Genomic DNA, 13,720 nt, shown 5'->3' with positions numbered 1-13,720 from the left:
GTGCAACATGTATATCAACAGGCTTTTCAAATTGGGGGAGTCACAAAGTACTTACGAGGGGTGCAGCTCACTGCGGCCCGACGCGGGCAGGCCCTTTTCCACAGCCCTTCACCTTAGGTTGGCTTCTGCCTTCCGGTCTGTGGTCAGGCGGATGAGTAGGAGTGCCGCTAATGAGGTACTGTGTGGCGCCAAATTTAAGAAATTTACGATGTCGGAGCTGAAATGCTCTTTTCTATCATCTGATCACTTCAACCATTTTCTGGTTAGCAAAAGAAAAGCAGACAAGTCCATGATTCAAGTGTCCATATTCTGCTGCCTCAAAACCAGCCACACTAGCGCAATGAGCTCCATCTTCACAGAAACAGTAAAGGTGAGTGCAATCATCACAAAAATCACTTCCACACATTTAGAGCTGTGAGGATTCAATTTTGAAATACTGCATGTATTCAGTAACAACACACGTTTTCAGATTGGGATTGCTGCATATATTGGCAAACACTGCATGCATAGAGTACTGCTTTCGACTTGCGGTAATTTCCTACGATAGGACGGTTACTCTCAGCTAATTGTTCCGGGGTGAGGGACACTGACCCACAGCTAATCAATCAGTCACTAATTTTACTTGCATAGCACAGATTTAAGAAACACTGCTAAGGAACCTGTGACTGGTGAACAACGTTTCCCAAAGGCTTTCCTTGCCTCAACATTTGGTAGTGATGGCTGAGTGTTCAGGTGCAACTCTTATGAGGGTATTAGGCTGGCCAAGATCCAGTATAACTTCCAGTAAGGGAGTCTGCCCACACAGATGCTATTAGAGATAGTAGTTACTTTTCTGGCAAGATAAGTAAAATGTGCAGGTTACAGGTAAGAAAACTATTTGAAAGAGAGTCTTCTCAGTGTCCAGAGGTTGTGACCCTACTAGTGAGGATCACTGGTTATGTCCAATGGCAACCAGACAACTTTAATACCAGGTTTACCTGTCACTATTTCGGTGGTACCTCAGGGTCTGTATCCACTGCACTTGGAGTTTCCGTCTCATAGGAATGAATGAGGCAGATTGGATATTCATTGGCTGAGTGAGACACTGGTATCTTGGTATGGATGCCACAGTAACCCACAATGTTAAGTATACTCCCAGTGAAGCAATTGCTTGGTAAGAACACTTCCTAGCCCAGCAGATTTGAAGGCCTGATCTCTGGTAGGTCAGCAACAATTACAGTGTCAACAAAGAGATTCTGCCGAAAGGACAACTGAAGATCAACTAAAAACGGTGATAGTCTGGAGGTATGACAAGCTGCTAGATGGTAGCGGAGGGTACAGGGAAGTTGTGCTCTTTGCCACCAGTACTATTCTGGTATCTGGGAAGTGCAATCTGTGCTTAGCAGTTGCAGTTTACTTAAGACTCTGACTCCTCAGATTCCCAACAATTCTTTCAAGATTCTTTGTTGCTCATTGTCTTTTGTACTAACAAGTCTTCCATACTCTCTGTTGCCTCATCTTATGATGTCATAGCAAGGATGAGCAGCACAGGTTTATCCTTATCCCAATCCTATTCTTCCTGTTAGATAAGGGAAACAAGCAGCTGTTCCTTGGTTCCCACTCGTTGCTTGAGAAGACCAGCGTCACAGCTTAGTCATCAGATGGGTCTTTCCAAATGGAAGTCTGAGAGCTTGCTCATGGTCTTCACCAGTTGTTCTCTGTGACTGTGTGGGAGAATCCGCCTCTACAACTTGTGTGGAGGATCTCCACAAGGCTAGGCGCATATTCATAAGTTTAATAGGAGAGTTGGGACCTGTTGACAGATTTTCAATAAGACACTAACACACACAAGGCAACTGAAGTGGCTTTACAAGTCAATTAATATAAGCAGTACTTACAAGCGATCTCACACACCATGGGTTTACTACTCATCCATGCATATTGCATTTCCTTTCCAGAGGCTTCAGAAAGAACTATACATCAGTAGTTTCATTCCTGAATTGTTAGCAGGGATGATGCGTAACACAGGTGACTTATATCAACCATCTTACTGGAATTGTTTTTAAACCACTGCAAGTATTTTTGCTTGGTCTAACATGTAGGTATGTTGTTTCTATTTTATAGATTATCACTCCTGATAAAGAGCCAGTTGCCCAAAATTCATTGCAATATGTATACATAAATGCATCAATTTTATAATACTAATTGGAGGTACGGAACCGCACTAAGAATCCAACTTTATAATTAATCAGATGTTAGATCCTTCATTAAATTTACTAAATGGTGTATCTGCAACATACTGGCGGCCCCCATGAAGTGTGAGCTTGAGGCTAGACCACCTGTGGGATCTATGGTCACACATATTTGGAGTTTTGTCAGCAACTGTTCTTATCTGGGAGCACCTTAAAACACTCCCTAATCTGACATTTAGTGTCAAGCATTCTTGAAAGTTGTGCATGAACAGAAACCCCCACACCAGCTTTCGGCACTCAGTTGCCAATCATACGCATGCATCCTTTTGAACATTTGGTGGTCACCTGTTCACTGGTGGTTGCCACCTTCAAACCGTCCTGTACTTCTTCCTAGAATTTCACTCCCACTGCGGACTCCTCGCATGGGTCCAGACAATACAGTGGTTAGACCTGGTCTTTGCTCTTCACCCCTCTCCTTTCTGTGGAATGTAGATGCCCTAATATGGCAATATCCATGTCGCTTCACTCACAAGAAAGAATGCTTTGATGCAACTGCGGCATTCAACATGGTGGTCCTATTTAAAGAATCGCTCAGGATACAGCTGTCTGTGCCCAACTAGCATTCCAACTCGGGAAATGTCTGCCACCATCCAGTGGAGCCCACAGAACTAAACATTGGAGGCTACTCGCAGAGGGAATCTGTTGTCTTTGGGACACCCTAACTCTGAAACATGTAGAGACTCTGTGGGGCCCCTCAAAGAGTCACTTCCCAGACGAAGGCCAGGGATGTGGACTTATGTTGATTCATACCGTGCACCGCTACCACCCAGGGGCAGCCTCCAGGTGCTCCTTATCTTGAAAAAACAGTGATAAACCAGTAAGATAAAAGCAAAGTGATCAGGGCCTCGCCCCAGAGGAATGGTGTATGGCTATTGACTTCACATCTTTTATTCACACATTTTATCACTGAGCAACATTAAACTCTTGGGCAAGCGTCTGCCAAAAATTGCAGCACATACATGGGGGGAGACGTCCCATGCTGTACTACTATAAAAGGCAAAGTAGCTGGAAGCACTGCTGACCACATGGCCAGGAAGGCACACATTCCATTGCAATGAGGCATTTAATTGACTGGAGTGGGCAGAGCCTACAATGATTCCTTATGGGAATTCAGGATGAACATCTTAACACTTAAGGGTACAGTGTGTGATGATGTAGAGACAGGCAGTAACACTGGTATGCCATTACTTCTGCACGTGTGTGCAACAGTGCCATTTGAAAACACTGTGTTGTTGTCGCGTGGTCTAAGCAAGCCGCCATTTTCCAAAATCTCGTTCATGTTGTAAAATGAATTCTGCTTTGGGTGCGTGACCACATCATTGTAATGTGTGACCCTCTCATTATGTATTACCCCTTTAAGGGGATGTTTCCCTCCCACGTGTATTGCCCTTTTAAGATGGGCCATGATTGCGTCATGGCCCAAGCTAATAAAAGGAGCCCCTTCAGGCACGTGTGGCAGAACGGCTGCAGAATCCAACTATGGAACGCCTCTCCCCATCTCTCATTATGGGACCGCAGGCCTACACTGTGATGACGGTCCTACGGACCTGGCCTGCAGGCCCCTAGCTGTGTGACCATGGCCCTGCAGGTCCTTGCTGGTCTGCGCCCCCCAGACCAGCCTGGTGCCCTGGGTCCAGCTCAGGCACCCACCATCCAGGATGCTGCAGGCTTCCACAGTGCTACGGTACCCAAGCTGTGCCCCAAAGCCTCTCAGGGCCCTGCCCTGCAACACCTTTGTAAATCCACATGACCACAGCATATCAGCATGGTGGTGGGCCCCCCACCTCCCGCGAGGCCAGCCGCGTGACCGCCGCCAGCCCCACAACAATGGCGGAAAGTGAGGAGAGCCCCTGTGCCTCGGCTCCATCACTCTCCCTCTGTTTGTGTTTTTTTCCCTACATGTGAGAGAAGAGGAGGGAGAGTGGAGGAGGAGTGGCAGGCCACCGCCGCAGAGAAGTGAGGGATGCCCCAGCATGACTTCGCCCTGGCCATGCCCTCTGTAAAGAGGGTGCTCGTGTGGCCGGGATCGATACGTGCCTGCAAACCCCCTTGCTATGGCATCCCCCCCGAAAGCAGGAGAATCAAGTTGCCACCCCCCTCCAGGGGAGAAGAAACGGAGCGACCGCAGCCACGAGTGATGCCACACCTCCCGCCGGGGGAGAGTTGTGCTGCCCTCCTCTCGCAGCATTCTGCCGCAACAAAAAAGAAGTGTGCGCCCCCCCCCCAGGGGAGAAGTAAAGGAGCAGCCGCTGCCGCGAGGAATGAGGGACCTCCCACCAGGGAGAGAGTGGTGCTGCCAAATGGAGCGGCCAATGCCGTGCCCATAAGAAGCATGGTGTTGCCCCCTGAAGAAGAGAAGGGGCAGCCGATGAGTGGAGGAGCCCTACCTGTGATCCTCCTGGCCGCGGCCCTAAGCAACGAGAGTGCTAGTGCGGCCAGGGAGCGATCCAGCCTGCAAACCCCTGTGGCATCCGCCGCGCTGAGGAAGAGATCAGCTGGGCCCCGACGGTGAGCTGAAGCCGCCGGGGAAGGAAGAAAATGTGCAGCTGTGTGGAGCAAGTGCCCGACGCCCTCGGGACAGAAGAGAAGGACAGCCCCTGCCGTCTTATAGAGGAGGGAGCCAGCCTGCAACCACCTGCAGCATCTGCCGCCGTGAGGAGAGGAAGAATGGAGCGGCCGCACCCGCAGCAAAGAAACAACCTCCCGCTGCGGAATAGAGGAGCTGTGCCCCAACGGTAAGCCAAAGCCGCCGGGGCAAAGAAGAGGGAAAGCAGCATTGCTGCTAACTTCAGGAGATGGGTGCCCCTGCGAGAGGCAGCACTGTGCTGTGTTGTGCCGCCACCGGAGCCCCCACTGTTATCCCGGGCACTCCGTCGGTGAAATTGAGAAAGTGCTCCGGTCGGGAGCATTGCTACAGTTCTCCGGTTGGAGCAGAATGAATAACCGGCGGAGCACTCATCATGATCCCGGGCCCGGCGATGACGATAATGAAGTGCTCCAGCCTGGGTCAGCACCAGTGAAAGCCCCAGCATGATCGCAGGCAAACAAGCGATGAATCTATGTAGAGCTGCATGCTGGAGATAAGGAAAACAGGCGGACAGCCCTCCAAGAAACTTGCGGGCCATGTGGCGGTGTGGATAAGGACATGCTCCGGTCTGGAGCAGTTAAGGAGTAATGCTGCATTATTGGAGCGTAATTCACAGACAATCACCAACAAAGAAACAGATGACTGTTTAACTATTGCTGTGCCTCGCCTGATAAGCAATCTGGATCATCATCATGTTGAGAAGGGTAGGCATGGCACATCATGGCGCCACAAGGTAATTGTAGCGTTTCTGCCTGGGGGAGCTAAATAATAAGCAAGTGGCTGCTAACACCTCACAGCAGCTCTCAGCACCCTGCCACCAGCGTTAAGCTACCGCTGGTGCGGGCTCATGCCTGAAGAACAGGAGGTGAACATCTCCCACCTGAAGAAGGGGGAGACCTAGGCAGCAAGCGACCCCAACACTGTGCCACCATAGTCAACCTGCCTGCCCTGTAGGCGGCCCCAACATCGTGCCAGTACAGACACCCTGACTGCTTGCCACTAATGACACCATGACTGCCTGCCACTAATGTCACCCTGGATGCCATGCCTTCGAAGGACCAGGCCAAGGTGGGCTTCAGTGCCTGCCGGTCTCCTGAGTTCAGCCAACAACTTGTGTCCCACCAAACCATGCAGCCCTGGCCCCCAAAACCATGGAGCAGTTCAATGGGCAAGTAATGGGTTGCAGCTCATTATGAGTGCTTGTGCGCCCTCCTGCGCCCATGGAGGAAAGAGACACTCCTGACTGGGGGAACATCGCCGAAGAGGGCGGTGAGTAATATCCTGTCACCCCGTGCCCTGTCAACATTACGTGGAGCAGCCTGGACGCCCTGCGATCTGCGTCTCGCTGCCGTGCCCTGAATATCACGGGACTATGCTGATGTGGCCACTGGTACCCGCCAGGTGCGGGCTTTGCCAGCCGTTGAACTGTACCATCAATGGACCTGGACCCGGTGAAGCGACTCATGGAAAGTGAACTGGTCTCCTGCAGTCCTGCAATTGCGTAAAGAGGACTCAGTGAACATGTGTTTTGAAGCTGTGAACCTGCATATTAGCTACATGCTTAAAGTGGTCTCAGTAAAGAACAGTGATGTGAAGCTGTGATCCCGCAGTGAGTAGGTGTGCATATTGTGCCAGCCGCCAACCATGGTGTGTTTTTTAGTGGTTGCAGTTACAAACCCCAGGTTAATAAAGGGTTTTGTAAACTGTGGTGGAACTGCCTAGATTCCACTGGCAATTCACCGACCACGACTGTCACCCGCTGAGCATGTTTAGAATGGGTTGGTATGTGTTATGTTTGTAACTATCTGAGTACCTAGGTATGTGGCAGTGGCATATCCTATTATCGGTCTACCCCACAATTTCCAATTGATAAGTATGTGTTGTTCTGTAACGGGGAAGGTTATGTATGTCTCCACACTGTTTGTTTTGTTCCTTATGAAAAAGGAGGAGTGTAATGTGTGACCCTCCCATTGTGTATTGCCCCTTTAAGGGGATGTGTCCCTCCCACGTGTATTGCCCTTTTAAGATGGGCCATGACTGTGTCATAGGCCAAGCTAATAAAAGGAGCGCCTGCAGGCACGTGTGGCAGAACGGCCGCACACTCCAACTATGGAACTGCTGTCTCCGTCTCTCACTGTGGGCCAGTGGCCTACAGGCCCCATGCCGTATGACCACGGCCCTGTATGTCCTTGCTGGTCTGGGTGCCCCAGACCAGCCTGGTGCCCTGGGTCCTACCCAGGCACCCACCATCCAGGATGCTCCAGGCATCCACGGTGCTCCGGCACCCGGGCTGTGCCCCACAGCCTCTCAGGGCCCTGCCCTGCAACACCTTTGTAGGTCCAGGTGACCCCAGCATATCAGCATGGTGCTGGGCCCCGCAGCACCCACGAGGCCGGCCGCATGACCGCCGTCGACATCCCCAAAAATCATGTCACAGAGCAGCAACATGGGAGGATTCTTTGGTGCCTTTGGTGGATTCCATAAGGTGGCATGGGTACAAAGGAGTGCATTCACTGCACTCTGTGCTCTTACAACCTTCAGATGAAAAAAAAACATAGCAATGCCTACATGCTGTGTGATGCAAAGTTTGACATTGCGCCGAGCTGTGCATGATTTCCATGTCTACACACGAACGCTAAACGGAGCACAGTTGCTATTAACACACAAACTCCAGAATACCGGCAGCGTTAAAACATCGCAAAAAGAAACGACATCTGTCAGACATAAGCGAACACTGGAAAACACGATGAAAATGCATGGGTATTGCAAAATCAATGCATATGGAGCACATGTGTCAGGAATAACTTGTTAACGTGCACTTCATGAGAGAATTAGGATAACCATGCATGCTTGATTTCTGACGCCCATTTGTCAAACCGCTGCAGCCCTGCAGCAAAGATGCAGAACTGCCTACATTAAGGAGCCGCAGGGCACAATTGGCAATGCACGTGGTTGGCCTGAAACAAGTTTTATGCTGATTCTTTAAGAGTGGCTAGTGGCGTGCTCTATATTCAAATGCTGACACACGTGGCCATCTCTTTATCGTTTTACTGCAGATTGCAGCTCCGTCTCCACGTGCCAGAAGAAAGGCAGGATGCATATGGGCCTGTATACGAATATAATGAGGTGAACCGACACCCCTGAATGCACGATGATGCTGGTGGAGCATGGCACAGAAGAAGAAGGGCCTACATGACAGTAAAATATGTTCTAACCCACTCCTCCCAAATAGCCTTTCCGTGCCCCGCTGCCATACCCGGTGACAAACCTACTCTCCTGTACCCCAACATTCCACAGTCCAAATTTCAAGCACATGTGAATCGTTCCTAGACACAATAGAGCCTTCTGACCCACTGCTTCCATTTCTCAGGGCTTGCGGGTGGTGGTGGTGTCTAGCAGGGGCGTTGCTAGGCTTGTAAAAGAACTGAGGCTAGAGCCCAGTGCAAGTTTGGACATCACATAACTACATGATATCAACGCAAGCGCTGCGTTGCGATTTCCAGTGTTAATATTGCAAACTATACTGATCAAAGTGCTCATTCTTTTCACACAGAATCCGTAAGCTACCCTGGTATATTGAAAGGATTGCCAACTCAGGCTGCGCCAAACACTTAGTTCTCATGTACCTCACCTCCGGCAGAGATTCAGCACTAGTCGGTCATAGCAGTAAGCATATGTTTCGGTTTGGGCTATTAGGTGGCTTTAGCGCCACCTATAAGCCAAAACTATAGCATTCGAGTACAACTAGGGAGAAATGGCATATGAGGAGGGACAAAAAGCTTGCAAGTGGTGTTTGGTTATTTCCCCACCCATTGAGTGCCCATGGACATGCTAATCCCTATGGCCATTTCCCCCCAGTTTCTGCCCCTCGACCCCTCCCCACCTAAACCCTTTGAGCTCGCTTTAATTAAGTCTTCCCATCAAACTTTGCACTCAACATGCCTGCCAGTGCTTTTTTTTTTAAAGCAGTCTTCTGAGAATTACTGACTTAAATGGAGCTGTAAATGTACTAATAATGTACCAAAAATGTCTTAACCAGGTCTGTCTTCAGCCACTCGATGTATAAGCAGTCTACGTGTCCTTCACTGAAGTGCTGTTAAAAACGAGCATTGGCAAAGCAAACAGTTTGGGGGTTTTGTGTAGGCATAGGGTAGGGGCTTACCAGGGTGGTTCTGCAATGCATACTCAGAAGCAAGAAACCGCTGGAAGACGGTGCAAGTACGTGGGCATTCTTGAGAAACACCCACCTAGTCCCTACATTTTAGACAAAGTATTGGCTTTGCCAATGCTTGTTTTAAACAGAAATGTGGTGCAAGGACACCTAATATATATCAAGCGCCTGAAGGCACACTCCGAGAAGAGTTTTATTTATACCAGGAGCTGTTTGTTTTACGTCTGCTACTAATGTGTTATCCTTCTGAAGACAACTTAGAAAGCACACTATCCCCCCGCCCCCCACCCACTCGGTCCCCCATCTAGCATAAAGAGATCCCAGGATGGTGTGGCCTTGGGCGAGGGGGACTTTTTGGTACATCCCTACTTTCTTTAGTACTGAATGAGTCCTTTATTGCAAGGCTTTACCCTGAGGTGATGTTGAAGTAATGAGTGTGAGCATTATCCCGGGGCTGTCAAGCACTTTCTGTAATGTACAGGCAGGGAGTGTGTGATTATCTGTAAGTCAGGCAATGCCCTTATGTACTGCTTAGACAGTGTGCATGCATTTTAATGCTGGGTCGGCAGTACACTGCATGATGTTGAGGTGGCGAGGGTGCATTTAGTTATTGTGATAGCAGTACCTGGTGTGAGGTTGAGGCAGTTCACGTGTGCATAATTTCTGGCCTGCAAGTACTTGGTGTTCTACTTGGTGTGCTACCGAGGCATCCAACTGGGATGGGTGGAAAGATTTCGATTGATCATAACCACTGAGAATTGCTCAGGGATGCTTCCATTCCATCCTTGTCTATCTGTGTGATTACTGAAGGGGGCTAGCCATTCCCAAATTCGACATGGCCCTGCCCCCAAAGAAGCCCCACACACCCTGAATCGCTGTGACATTTTGCACTGTGTGTGGGAATGCAAGTAACCCAGAGGCAGTGAATGTGTACATAATTGCCAGGTTGGAAGTGCCCTAGTCACTATTGAGTTGGTTCCAAATACCTAATTACTAGGTCTGCAGTAACCTGGAGTGCTATGGAAGTATCTTGAGGTACTGATGGAGTGCTTAGCCAATGGTCTTGAAGTACCCGCATAATGATTTCAGGGTGAGCATGGCTTAATTACTAGGCTGGCTGTACCCAGTGTGATGATGATACAGTGAGTGTGCATTTCATGATGCAGTGACTCGTGCACTTTTCTCTGCCGAGTTGGTGCACAGTTGCCTCAGAACCAGGCCACCAATACTCTACTGTGCTACTCAGGCTCCGAATATGTCCTCATTTCCAGAGTAATGCTCTGGCATTATGTGCTTAATCGCTAGGCTCACAGCAGGACCCTAAACTGTCACCGGACAGCCTAATTAATATTTACAAAGGGCTGCACCCTGATGTGCTGCTGAGCAAGTGACGAGTTGCTAAATACAAGGTAGCAGTACCCTAGTGTGATGGTAGGGCAACACGTGAGTAATTAGTCTTAGAATAGCTTAGCAATGCCTTGCTATGTGAGTGGATGAGTGGGTAGCTAAATAGACGTCTGGCACTCTGGTGTTGCACTGAGTGAGGCAGTGCAGGACTCCGGGGTTATCCTGTTGTGATTCCAGGGGGAAGGAGGGTGTCCTAGTGTACAAAGACTAAACTGGCACTACCATGGCGTGATACGGAGGCAATGAGAGTGAATACTAAGCTTGCAGTACCCTGGTGTGCTAGGGAGGAAGCGAGTGAGTGCGTGAAAGGAAGAAGTAGGTGAAACCACTGCTCTTTAATTGAACCCCAGGGCCCTGATCATGACAGTTACAGTCCGAACAAGAGTGAACACAGCTCCAGAGACGGCATCTTCCATGGAAAGGAACAACTAGAACCGGACGTAAAAATACGGCACAAAGGGGATGGCGGAAAAGTGGGTATGGCTGAAAAAGAGGTTGGGAGTAAAATGAGAAAATATGTGAGGGAGCAAAGTGAATATAAAGCGAATTAAGAAGGAATGGATGAAAAAACGGCGGGAAATCCAAAAGGTATGAGACCGACACAGACGACCAACCGTACTGTAAAAGGAAGGATAAAGCTGGAGGATTGGTTGGGATGGAACGTCGGAGATCTCGATATAAGACTGCCTCATCAAATACATGTAGATGCTTACGGTTATAACGCATGTTTGTTGGGAGTATTTCCCAGATGAAAACAGTTGACATAGAGCAACATGTTAAGATGTTTCACAAGCCGTGTAAAACTCAACTCCGAACTGACATTAGTTTAGACATTAGTTGACTGAACTGTGTTACCCTAGGAATACTGCACAGCAGTATACCACGTGCACACTGTTACCATGGGAATACTGCACAGCAGCATGCCACGTGCACAGTTTTACCCTAGGAATACCGCACAGGAGATTGCCATGAGCACACACTGTTACTCTAGGAATACCGCACAGCCATAAGCCACGTGCACACTGTTACCCTAGGAATACCGCACAGCAGTATGCCACATGCACACACTGTTACCCTAGGAATACCGCACAGCCGTATGCTACATACACACACTGTTACCCTAGGAATACTGCACAGCAGTCTGCCATGTGCACAGACTGTTACCCCAGGAATACCACACGCCAGTGCCAAAGGGTAGAACCACTGCAAAGTAAGGCATAAAAGCAAAGTGTCAGCCATTTACCCTGTTTTTACACCCCAGGTCATTCGGAGGTGGAGGAGGGCCACGAAACAGAGCTAGCACTTCTGATATGTACCCCTCTGCTTTTATCCCCATTATTTCCCAATCTGGGGTGCCACAAAGCCTTCTTTAGAATGTAGGGGGCGTTATGGTACTGAAATGTAAAATTCCTTGGCATGTCGGTCTTTTCGGGCTCTCGTGATTGGCCGCCCCATGAACACACTGTCACCCCGCACCCCCCAAATATTCTCAGCTCTGTGGAGGCAGCTTCAAGAATGACTGATTTTGGGTTTGGGTCCACGGTAGTTGAGGAAGTGTGGCTGCTCGCCACCCCACCCCTTCTTCTTTCCCCGACAGAAGGCGTTGGGCAGAGTAGAGGGTTGATTAATGGTGGGCGAAAAAGAATACTATAAATGGGTCAGTAGAGGTCTGAGAATCAGGCCCATGGATAGGGCGGTCCGGGAGAGGGAGTGGGGGTGCCAGGCAGGGTGGAAGACTAATGCAGAAACAATATAAACTCTTAGTCGTTATACAAGCAGGCAGGGAACGCATTGTATTCCCGCCCTGCCTTTATTTACACATTCTGTCTATGTCCTTCAGCCCCTCATGTTACCCACCTGCCCCAGGCTCCTTACAGGGTCTAAATGTCTAATCTCCTCACCTTCTGTCCAGGTGCCCAAAGCTCTGCATACCGCCTGACCACATGACTTAAGCTCCTCACACTGACTGCGCATGTGCCACTCTCTGACCAAGGACACCAGCTGCTCACTCTATGTCTCGAGGTTTTAAGTGCATGTCCGCGAGCTCCTCACACCGTCGGTCTGTGCATGTGGCTTGAGTTCCTCGTGCTGTCTAATCGCATGTTCCCAACCCCAGCTCCTCACGCCATGCCTCCCAGTCCCCAGCTCCCCACACTGTCCAGTGTTCAAATAAGAACACCCCTGCTATGCTAGGAGGTAGACTGTGAGGAGCGATGCCCACAGGCAGCGTCCATCCAGCTGTTCACAAACTGGCAGGCTGAAAGCAGCGCTGAGGTGCCATTAGCTTGCCACAAGACGAGCTCAAGCATTCATTTGACTAAAGGTGCGTTGCGTAATCAATTAATCACATTAGTCACAGGGATTTAGAAACAAAATAACAAAAAAACAGCCTGCAACGTTCCAGGTGTGAAAATTGGTGAAATAAAATCAGCATTAAAAAAAATACAGTTGGTTCGGTTCCAACGTAGGCTTAGGGCGCCTAGGAATGGATTATACTGAAAACGTCCGATAAAAGAGTGATTCACATTATGGATTGGAAAGATTTGTGGATATGTGAAATATGGTCCCACCCAAAACACATGCATGTCTATGCATTCAACTGAACCAGAAAAATAAGGTAGGCACAGCACCCAATGCCAACATTGATTAAGAGGTACACAGCATAGGCTTAAACCAGCCTCGCACACTGATGTGTGTGAACTACTGTGAGGCTACTTAAGATCTACTCCTATGAATATCCCGAACTATGCGCCTGTGAGGAGTACGCAGGTAACCCAAGAGGACCCGGCGATACGCCTGGTAGTAGTAAGTACACATAACACACAGTACAAGTAGTAAGTACAAGTAATACACAGGTCACCCCACACTGGTAAATGCAAGAGGGATATCTAATCAAATAGCCGGATGTGGGCCAATCGGGTACTTTACAGGAGGAGGCACATCACAGTGTTTGATGCAGGTACACTTACACTTAGCAGGCATTCCCCAGAGATATTCACGAGTCCAAAAAGACTTATTTTCCCACGAGTGTACATCGGAAGATGAAAGTGTACCTAGGTCGAGTAGATAACGGCACCATACCGATACGCAATACCTACGTAGGCTAAGTGCGCACTGCGCTGCATGTTAGGAAAGATTTCGTAATTGTAGGTAACTTTCCTTCCATGTGGCAACCCCTAAACTTTTTGCTGTTGTTTTTCACCTTGTTCTTGACTTTGCCAGAGAACTGCAGCCTTCTGCCGCACTCCTCTGGGCTTTCGCTCCTTTTCTTATGGGGAAACTGACATGCCCTTAAGACAGTCAGTACCGGGGAACGCTGTTTCC

Source organism: Ambystoma mexicanum, chromosome 12 (assembly GCF_040938575.1).
Source record: "Ambystoma mexicanum isolate Mex_15411 chromosome 12, UKY_AmexF1_1, whole genome shotgun sequence".
In the NCBI taxonomy this organism is placed as follows: Eukaryota; Metazoa; Chordata; class Amphibia; order Caudata; family Ambystomatidae; genus Ambystoma; species Ambystoma mexicanum.
This window is presented reverse-complemented; position numbering follows the sequence as displayed.